This window comes from Misgurnus anguillicaudatus, chromosome 25 (genome assembly GCF_027580225.2).
Source record: "Misgurnus anguillicaudatus chromosome 25, ASM2758022v2, whole genome shotgun sequence".
Lineage (NCBI taxonomy): Eukaryota > Metazoa > Chordata > Actinopteri > Cypriniformes > Cobitidae > Misgurnus > Misgurnus anguillicaudatus.
In genome coordinates, this window is record NC_073361.2 from 22827289 (window position 1) to 22838772 (window position 11484).

General features: G+C 41.7%; 1 protein-coding gene across 1 annotated transcript in view; it reads right to left on the reverse strand.

Annotated features, from left to right (window-relative positions):
- The window catches only part of nup58 (nucleoporin 58), a 51069-nt gene extending 39986 nt beyond the window's left edge, over positions 1–11083 (reverse strand). Inside the window, exon 1 of the mRNA XM_055183056.2 lies at positions 10923–11083. The gene's annotated coding sequence lies outside the window, so the exon portion shown is untranslated. The remainder of the gene's footprint in view (positions 1–10922) is intronic.
- Between the last annotated feature and the right edge of the window lie 401 nt (positions 11084–11484).

The following is an 11484-nucleotide window of genomic DNA, read 5'->3' on the forward strand; positions in this document are numbered from 1 at the left end:
AAGTGTTTGCCGTCTATCCAAGCCTGAACTTTCGTAAGTGCTCGGCTGAAATGCACTCCCTGTTTTTCCTGTTTAACTGCTTTTAGTTGACAGATAACCTGATACAGAGCAAACCAAAGACCTTTAATATCTCTTGCGTTCTCTGCTTCCTCTCTTTCTCCTGTTTTCCATGCAATTTCCTTTCTAGAAGTCCATCATCCGAAGGAAATTCCACAAGGAATGAGCAAGAGAAATGTTCCTGTCGCTCAGTTGGTAGAGCATTACGTTAGCGGTGCGAAAGTTTGCCGGTTCGATTCCTAATGAACACACATACTGATAAAATTATGCCTATATCTTGAATGCACTGTAAGTTGCTTTGGTTAAAAGCGTTTGCCAAATGCAATTTTTGGTTTTGCTCCATCTCATCAGCTTAGCGTTATCAAAAATTTGTGTTTGTGTATGTGTGCATATTAAAGTATGTCACAGGGATTTGACCATTCAAAATATGCACCCTTCATTTCACACGCTTGCCCTACTACACAAATCTCCATGGCAACTTCAGTAGGTCATCCAATGAGAGGTGGAGGTGGGGCTGGGGGGGTGGGTTTCATGAGACTGACAGAGATTTTTGAGGACACTGATTGGAGTGAGAATGGTGCAGGGTAAATTTGTGTAAAATTCTTGCTCACATGTAAGACTTAAATCTAGTTTCATACACTTGCAGTATTTGATTTGCTGCAGCCGTTTGAGAATGAAAACCCCTTTAGTTTCTTTTTACATGATTTGAATGTATGACTGTCTCCATATTTTCAGTTTAATGCGACTCTAAAATTCTTTCCCTGAAGGATGATGTCATTTCCTTCCCTTAAGGCCGTTGTTTCTTTCCAAGCTTGTTTCAATTTTGCTCTTCCATCCATCCATCAATAATAAATCCACATCACAAACTTTACATGTATAATTCATTCCAGCTGAGTGGTGGAAACAAGGTCTTCCATCTCTGAAACAGGACGAACAAAGTAACATATTGTTCAGTAAGTTTACATGCGAGACGGTGGAATAGATTCCCAAATGCGAAATTCTGCTGACTTTATTTTTAATCCATCCATGCCCCACAATAGACACAATGGTGGTTTCCCATCAAGCTTCAATAAGTATATTTCCATTATGCCTTTGACAGATGCTTTTATCCAAAGTGACTTACAGTGCATTATAAGGTATACATTTGATCATTATGTGTGTGTGTTCCTGGGATCGAACCTACAACCTCTTGCACTGATAACGCAATGCTCACCACTGAGCTACACAACATACTAGCCATACTTTAATCCATACAACTATAAATATATGTGAGCCTGGACCACAAAACCAGTCTTTAGTAGCATGGGTATATCTGTAGCAAAGGCCAAAATGGTTATGGGTCTAAATTATCAAATTTTCTTTTATGCCAAAAATCATTAGGATATTAAGTAAAGATCATGTTCCATGAAGATATTTTTTACAATTCCTGCCGTAAATATATATAAAAAATATTTTTGTGAATGGATGCATTGTTAAGGACTTAAGGACAAATTTAAAGGTGATTTTCTCAATATTTTCCCTAGATTTTTAAAGGGGACATTCCATGAAAATCAGACTTTTTCCATGTTTAAGTGCTATAATCGGGTCCCCAGTGCTTCTACTAACCCAGAAAACATGAAAAATAGCAACCCTGTAACTTTGTTTTGGTAAGGCTCTCTCTGCATGCATGTGAATAAATAGAGCTGTGTCTGAAACCGTTCACTCATTCACTATTCCCTATATGGGGAATGACAATTGAGTCCACTATATGGGGAAGAAGCAAATGAAAATGAGTGAGCGATTTCGGACACTGACGTAAATATCATGCGTCAGAGAGCTGTCGCAGAGATTCATCATAAACACCTGTGTGGCTTTATTGATTGTGCTGTGAAATGGTAAAGTTTACTTTCTTACTGTTTTTCACATTTGTCATGTTTATTCTATTAGTTGATAATAAAGAGAGCAAAACAACTGCTTATAATATTTATGTACTTCTGTTTATTTATTGTTTAATAAAAATGTGTATTAGATTTTAAATAAAAGATAACGCAATTATTTTTCATTTGTTTATTTTCAAAAAGTAGAAAATAACTGACAACAAGAAGTAACAAAAGTGTTATCAACCTAAATGTTTGGTGTTTACTGTCAGTATCCTTCAGCTGATTCAAGTTGCGTTCGTCTCCCATTGCATCATGGGAAATATGAGTGAACGAGTGTACATCGAATGTACCCTCAAAATCAGAGTGCATTGTGGGTAAAAAGTAGTGAATGAATGTAGGGAATGAAGTTGTTCACTCAGGATTCGGACACCACTACAAAATGGCCGACACCCGATATAGTGCACTATATAGTGGATAGGGAGCGGTTTCAGACACAGCTTAGGTCATGCGGATTTCGCTCCCCGCATGACGTAGCTAAGGGATCTTATTATAATGATACCGCCCCTTCATCTGCGCTATCCAACCATGATGCTTCCTCGAGTGCGATAGACAGAGAGAAAGAATGACTGACAGCATGACGCATTTGTATTCCATCAAACACAAACAGGAGCCTACAATCTTATAACTTGTAGTTTTAATAATCTTTCTAAAGATTGAATCAACGTTCTAAAGGATTAACGTTACCTTAGTGCAAGAGAGAGAGCGAGTGAGCGAACGAACGAGAGAGAGAGAGCAACGCGACGGTTCGCTTTCAAGTAAGTTATGTTGATTAATATGTTTCTCTGATTTTATATAAATGAACACGAGGATTAATGCACTGCACGAGACAGAGTGAGTGAACAACGCGTGTTCACTATCATACACAATAAGTAAATATGTTGTTTAATGTTTCTCTGAAGTTTCAAATGAATGAGGAGTTACAAAATAGATGAGAGACTGACAGAAACGCGAATGTTTTCAATATGTGTACACAATAAACTTAAACATGTCATTTGATCTGTTTCTCTAACGTTTAAGCATTAAACGTGTTGTTTTATTACAGATCATTTAAATGTGCTCGTGTGGTTTGGTCAAAAAGTAAACTTCTGAGTGTTTGTGGACGTGTATTTTATTGTAACATGCTGAGACTCATTATGCCTGTTTAAAACAAGGGCAGCATGAGACCTAAAAGTCTTTATTTTTATTCCACAATGTTCCCCATCTGCTGATAAACATGTATTTAGTATGCATAAAACAGATAATTGACTTTTTAAACTTGTTCAAATATATAATGCTTAACATCGCTCACTAACTTCTTTCGTGAGAGAATCTCCCTGATGCTCTGTCTTCTCTTCTCTACACTGCACTCTACAGCGCGAGCGCTTGAGACTCCGCCCACCTGAGCAGCTCGTTTGGATTTAAAGGGATACACACAAAAACGGTGCATTTTTGCTCAGCCCCATAAAGTGCCTATTTTAAAATGCCACAATAAATTACCTATATTGTATTTTGAGCTAAAACTTCACATATGTACTCTGGGGACATCAAAGATTTATTTAATATCTTAAAAACGTCTTCTGGAATGTCCCCTTTAAATAGACAGGTGCCGGTATAAGATCTGGCGGTATGATAACCTTTAGCAAAAATACCACGATTTCACGGTGTTGCGGTGTTATTTTCAAATGCCAGGTAAAAATAAAGCATTTAAATTATAATATGCTTTCAAAAAATATATTTTCATAATGTATATTAAATGTAAACATCAAATCAATCACATGACTTAATGATTTAATGAATTTTGTATAGACGGTTTCATCGGACACACGTGCACTGACGCGATACACGTCTGGATCCGAACTTTACTTCCGGTTTCGTCGAAAATAACAAATGTTTTGGTTTCCTAGGTAATCTATTTGTTGTTGTTTTTTTGCTTGTTATATAAATAAACTATGTTTAAAGAACTATGTTGTTATTTATTCTTAGCGGAGTTTACCGGAAGTTACGTGAAGACCACGACAGCCGCTTGTTTATGTTGTTACTGCTGAAACGGTCAATAAACACATCTCATACCTCGGAGACCGTATCACAGAACATTTTTGCGGTTTTGAAACCTTGACTGAAAACCTCGGTAAACCTTGAAACCGGTAACCGGACCATGCCTATGTTCAAATAGTAGCGTCTGGGTGTAAGGATGGCTCAGAAACACTGGGATCCATTTTGTGGTGTTATTAAAACAAACCAATCTGGCAAACAAATCCAAGACGTTAGGCAGAAGAGTAATCAAAGTACAGGCAGGCAGATCAAACACAGATAGGCAGTCCAAACCAGGCAACCAATACAAAGGGCAAATCCAAAGGCAGAGAAACAGATAAACAGGCAGATGGTCACAACAACAGGCAGTCAGAATAATACTCAGTAAACGCTCGGTATGCAGGGGTTAGCTGGCAATACTTCGCGCTAGCCCTAAGCTAGCTTGAAACTAAAATAGGGACAAACAGGAAACAGTCAGAGAAGCAGAGGGCGGCGCCATGTCAGTACTCCGGTGAGGGCTCCCTCTGGTGGCGTGGCGGTATGGACGTTACAGAATCCCCCCCTCTAGGAGCGCCTCCTGGCGCTCTACGGGGCCTCCCTCTGGGGAGTGGTGCAGGACGGTTAGGTCTGGCTCGATGAAACTCCTCGATGAGATTCGGGTCTAGAATGTCGTCCGAGGCTACCCAGGACCTTTCCTCAGGGCCATAGCCCTCCCAATCGACCAGATACTGGAGACGACCCCCGCGCCGTCTCGAGTCCAACAACTCTCTCACGGCGTATGCCGGTTCCCCAGCAACGTCGAGAGGAGGAGGTGGCTCAGGAGGCTCGGCGTTGGGGTCGTACTCCGCATGGTAAGGTTTCAGCAGGGAAACATGGAAAGAGGGAGAAATACGATAATTAACAGGCAGCTCTAACTGGTATGTAACATCATTTATTTGTCTAATTATTCTGAAAGGTCCTACGTACCTCGGACTTAGTTTCTTAGACGGGAGCTGGAGTTTCAAATCCCGGGTGGAGAGCCAGACCCTCTGACCAGGCTGGTAGGGGGGATGAGGACGTCTGTGACGGTTGGCGTGGACCTCCTGGTTGCGGATCGCCCTCTGGAGCCTAACATGAGCGCTTTCCCAGACTTCTCCACTCCTCCTCATCCAATCATCAACCGCAGGAACATCTGAAGGCTCTCCTGACCAAGGGAACATGGGGGGTTGATAGCCGAGTACGCACTGGAAGGGGGTGAGATGGGTGGATGAATGTCTCAACGAGTTCTGTGCGTACTCGGCCCAGGGCAGGAATTCTGACCAGCGATGTTGTTCTCGGGTACAATAGGACCTAAGGTAGCGTCCAATCTCCTGGTTTAGTCTTTCAACTTGGCCATTAGACTGGGGATGATAACCAGATGTCAAACTTACATTTATGTCTAAATTATTGCAAAATGCTTTCCAAACCTGGGAGGTGAATTGTGTTCCACGGTCAGAGACAATGTCCTCAGGGATACCAAAGTTCCTGAACACATGGTGAAACATTGCTTCAGCAGTTTCCATGGCTGTGGGTAAACCCTTGAGAGGTACAAGACGGCAGGATTTAGAGAAGCGGTCAATAATCACCAGAATAGCAGTGTAATTGTTGGAACGGGGTAGGTCGGTGACAAAGTCAATGCTAAGATGGGACCAGGGGCATTGAGGTATGGGTAATGGCTTCAGAAGACCGGAGGGTAATTCCTTAGGTGTCTTAGACTGGGCACAAACTCTACAGGATTTTACAAATTGGGCCACATCGTGGTTCAGGGTAGCCCACCAGAATGATGTCTTCACCAGGGCCGTAGTGCGGGTGATACCTGGGTGACCAGAACTAAGTGAGGTGTGGACCCATTGCATAATGCGGGGACGAAGTGTGAGTGGGACATATGTTTTTTCAGGAGGGCATTCAGGAGGTACAGGATCTTGCTGGTACTCTTGGGTAATCTCCTGCATTATATCCCACGCTATGGGGGCAATGATGTGAGAAGGCGGTATGATGGAAGTGGGTGATCGGTCAGAGGGTGTGGGATCATGACAACGAGACAAAGCATCAGCTTTTCCGTTCTTGTGACCGGGTCTATATGTTATGGAGAAGTTGAATCGGGTAAAGAATAGTGACCATCTTGCCTGGCGTGCATTCAACCTCTGGGCTCCTTTGACGTATTCCAGATTCTTATGGTCAGTCAAGATGACAAAATGATGTTTAGCACCCTCTAACCAATGCCTCCACTCTTCAAGGGCTGCCTTGATGGCGAGAGCTTCAGAAAAGCATGGTCAGCTTGAGGGTTCCATGGAAGTTTCTTGGGTTTGCCTTTCAACAAAGATGTCAGAGGAGCTGCTACAATACTGTAGTTTCGGATGAATCTGCGATAGAAGTTGGCGAATCCCAGGAATCTTTGTAGATCTTTAACAGTGCGGGGGGTTGGCCACTCTGTGACTGCCTTGACCTTGTTATTGTCCATTTCCACTCCCTGTGAACTGATGTTGTAGCCCAGGAAGTTAGTATGAGAAACATGGAATTCACACTTTTCCGCTTTTACATACAGTTTATTCTGGAGGAGGCGAGACAGGACTTCCTTGACATGACAGACATGGTCCTCCATACTGCTGGAATAAATCAGAATATCATCGATGTAAGCAATGACACATTGGTTCAGGAGATCACGGAAAACTTCATTAATGAATGATTGGAAGACGGCGGGAGAGTTAGAGAGACCATACGGCATTACGAGGTATTCATAGTGCCCTCTAGTGGTGTGGAATGCAGTCTTCCACTCATCACCTTCACGGATGCGCACCAGATTATACGCGCTGCGTAGATCTAACTTGGTATAAATCTTAGCTTCTCTGAGTTGTTCTAAGGCAGACGGCACCAGGGGTAAGGGATAAGGAAATTTTACTGTAATGTTGTTCAAACCTCTGTAATCTATGCAGGGTCTCAGGCCACCATCCTTCTTTTCCACGAAAAAGAAACCAGCTGCAGCAGGAGAGGTAGATGTTCGGATAAAGCCGTTTTGTAGTGCTTCAGATATATAATCCTCCATGGCTCGGGTCTCAGGTTGAGACAGGGGATAAACTTTACACTTGGGAGGCATGGCATTAGGTAGCAACTCAATAGCACAGTCCCATGGTCTATGTGGTGGTAATTCAGTGGCTTTAGTTTTACTAAATACTTCAGTGAATTCTGAGTATATATCAGGAATTAGAACGTTCTTACCCGTCGGGCTTTCAACTTGGGTAGACAGGCAGGGTTTAGGTTTCAAAGGTACAATGCAGTTCTCCAGGCAACGTGATGACCACTGTTGAATCTCTCCAGATCTCCAGTTGATTTTAGGGTTGTGTGCCACAAGCCATGGATGTCCTAATATGATGTCATAGCGAGGTGAGGATATCACATACAGGGTGATGGTTTCGAAGTGAAGGGAACCAATTTGTAGAAGGAGAGGCACAGTCTGGTGAGTAATGCCTTTGCCAATGGGGACGTTATTCACTGCAGAAATACTCAAAGGAGGTTGACAAGGAATTACAGGAATCAGAAATTTAGCAATAACATCTTCATGAATCAGATTTAGAGCAGAGCCAGAGTCAATCAATGCAGTCAATGGTATGGCTTCGTTATTGTACGTGATAGTTATTGCTTGTGAGCACATATCAGTACACGAAGGGAGGTTAAGGAAGTGGCTTACCACATTATTATAGCGAGGCTTCTTAGCCGGACAGTAATTAATGCGATGGCCTGGTTTTCCACAGTAGAAACATAAATTTAATGTACGTCTGCGCTGCTGTTCCTCCATGGTGAGAGGTGCGAACCCCATCTGCATAGGTTCTACGGTATCATTAGGTTCAGCATGAATATGCCTTGCAATACAGGATGTATTCTCGGGCCTAGCTGAGGTTTTCGGCTTCAATTTAGACGGTACATTTCTCATCAGGTTATCAACATGGACTGCCAGAGTTACAAAGTCAGAAAAATTCAGGTTCTCACCTTTACATGCCAGCTCCGCTTGAAGTTCAATATCCAGACTGTTCTGAAATACGTCCTTAAGCGATTTTTCGTTCCAACCGCTTTGTGCAGCAAGCGTGCGAAACTCAATGGCGTACTCGGCGACAGGACGATGATTTTGCGACATGTGAATGATCTGTGACGAGGCACTTCTTCCTCCGGCTGGATATTCAAATACTTCTCGCAGTTGTTGAACGAAGTAGGGGTAAGAAGTGCGAATGTGCTGATCCGTGTCCCAAACAGCGGCTGCCCACTCGACCGCTTTACCAGACAGTAATGAAAACATTTTAGAGCACATGGTAACATCAGAAAGCTTTTCACTCACATGATCCTGGAAATATATATCCAGTTGGCGAAGGAAACCCCTCACGTGTTCAGCAGTACCGTCAAACTTCTCCGGTTCAGATACACACACTCGTTTGGCAGACGTGGATGGCAAGGCTTGAATGTAAACGGTGAGATGTTCATTAACGGACTGAAGACGCGTGAGCTGCTCACTATAACCCTGCAGGAGGCTGCTTTGCTGTTCAAACGCAGCCCTCAGATTGGTGACATCCGCTGGATCGATGGTGGGCGAAGTATTCTGTAAGGATGGCTCAGAAACGCTGGGATCCATTTTGTGGTGTTATTAAAACAAACCAATCTGGCAAACAAATCCAAGACGTTAGGCAGAAGAGTAATCAAAGTACAGGCAGGCAGATCAAACACAGATAGGCAGTCCAAACCAGGCAACCAATACAAAGGGCAAATCCAAAGGCAGAGAAACAGATAAACAGGCAGATGGTCACAACAACAGGCAGTCAGAATAATACTCAGTAAACGCTCGGTATGCAGGGGTTAGCTGGCAATACTTCGCGCTAGCCCTAAGCTAGCTTGAAACTAAAATAGGGACAAACAGGAAACAGTCAGAGAAGCAGAGGGCGGCGCCATGTCAGTACTCCGGCGAGGGCTCCCTCTGGCGGCGTGGCGGTATGGACGTTACACTGGGCATGCAGGGTATGCACGTGCAAATGGGTCCAGGCCAATAGGGGGCCCGGCCCTGGGCCCGCCCCAGCTTTTAATTCATTTTTTTTTATTAAATTTTTATTTGTGGCCGTAATAAATATATTTTTGTATGCATATCATGTGTAGTGATTTCTTATTTCTCCATAATGTCTAATTTCTCCGTCATTTCTTGTTTGCGTTTATAATTGTTTTTTGCACTCTGCGGCTGCCGTAGACTACTATGCCATAATTTTTTTACATGACGCAACGCTGGGCCAAAAAAAAGAAAACGCAGTGTGAGAGGTTACTATAGCGGCTATCTACATGAACATTAAGGATGGACAAATATAAACATAAAAGTGGGGCCTTAAAGAGAAAAGAGAAGGCGGAGAAGTTAGTCACGAGTCAAAAACTACCCCAAACATTTCACTTTTCTTTATTTAAATCTACCCTTTAAAGTAAAAAAGTAAAGTAAAAATATTGGACTACCTTATTAAAAGTATATGTTGTTAACAGACCTGCGCGCCACAGTTAACAGTGCCAACGGGCAAGGTTGGGGGACTTTGGCTTAATTTTTTTGCATATGGGCCTATCCTAACAAAGTATACATAAATGGAAAGCTTATTTATTCACCTTTCGTGATGTAATTGACCCTTAGGGTCACATATATCTTACAGGTAATTTACTGTTGTTGGGATACTTTCATCATATCCTTTCAGTCAGATCTGGTCAGACAGAGTTACCAGTGTTCATTGTTATGTATGAAAAGCATTTCTCTTTGCGCTCAAAAGAAACTGAAACACGCTTGAAAAAACTGAACACTAAAAATAAAGGTGCTGAAAAGGTATTCTCAGAGAGATGCCATAGATCAATTTTTGGTACCCCAAAGAACCTTTCAGTTCAATGTTCTTACTTTTATATTATCTGTAGATCATTGGATGTTAAAGGTGGTTCTCAAACCTGGCAATATTGTGCCAGGGGTGCCCCAGTTTTATGACATTTCATAAAATACATTACAATTTATCATGAATTCTGTGTAATTAAACCTCAGAAATCATTTATGTTTTATGTAATAAATTTTCTTTGGGGGGGCACGGAGGGCACGAGTGAGCGCAACCGTATGCAAGGGAGGCCGCAAGCCAAAAAAAGTATGAGAAGCACTGCTCTATGAAACCATACGACTGACAAAGAACCTTTCAGGAAGCTTTAGTGAATGCACCATGTTTATAACTATTTCTTTAAAAACTTAGCCATGTTCACTGGTCTGTGTCTTATAAATTAAATGTCACATTTATGATCAGTCCGCTAATACACCATAGTCACTCAACCACAGTCTGAATTCGAGGGAAAAAGCCTCTAGAGAAAGTTAAATTTTAAAAACCCATTTGATCAATACGCCATTACTTAGCCTGATGTGCCTTGTCAACTTTACATGGTTACATCTCTGGAGAGAGGGCAGGAAATAATGAAGATAAAGGGCAAACCATTCATCTTAACCAGATTATGCTAAACTGTCATTTTACAGGCACGATTGTAGACATTATATGGCATGAACAGAACAGAACCCTTTGTGTCAGTGATAGACCTGAGTCATGGTTCAATGAATATAAATGAACCATGGAGCAGTAATTCACTCATGGTCGGTCAACATAATTGTATTCCCCGTCACTAATGTTTCTTGAAATCAAAATAACAGTTACTAGGAAACAAAAGTTAGGAGCTATAAAAGTGTATACTGTATGTGCACACAGAATAGGGCTTTACACACTGTGCTTAACTCCAGGTTTTCATCGTTTTAAAGCCCGCTTTTAACCCCGGGCTCACACTTGTAATTTAGAAGCAAGGTTAACCCCAAAATTAAACGAGGGTTTATGAAACCATACCGCTGTCGGAAACGAAGCGGGGTGAGTGCTATGACTCGACGTAACTTACCTCATATAACGACTCACGAGCTGTGTTTAGAAACTCCACAGGCTTTGTTTGAACTTCACCATTTGAGGGAAACGTAAAAAATACTGTCAACGGTAATGGAAAAACTCCCGAATTGTAGTATAAAAATGTCCCGTGAACTATTAAAAGATTTGCCTGGCGACCGGTTTTGTCACTGATGCGGCAGCGCGAGGCAATTAGTTATTTAAAGCGATAGCTTCATTTATCCAATCATGATTGCTGACACCGCAAATATGCAAATTAAAACGTTAACCCGGTTTTTACAAATGTACAATTTGAAACCTTGTTTTTAAACGTTTTTGTCAGCCGAACCCCCTTGACCTAAATGGCTTACTTGAAATACCCCCTGAGATAAAATTAAATAATTTAATAGCAAATTTGCATTTTTAACTTCAAAATGTTTATTTTTATTGCTACATAAAAGTAATGTATCTGTCCATTTCGCGTAAGTTCTTAGTTTTCTGATAAATTAGTGTTGTGTAATAGTCACGTCATAAACAGATAATTATATATTTTGTTAGAATTTTCATAATTTTTCATTTAA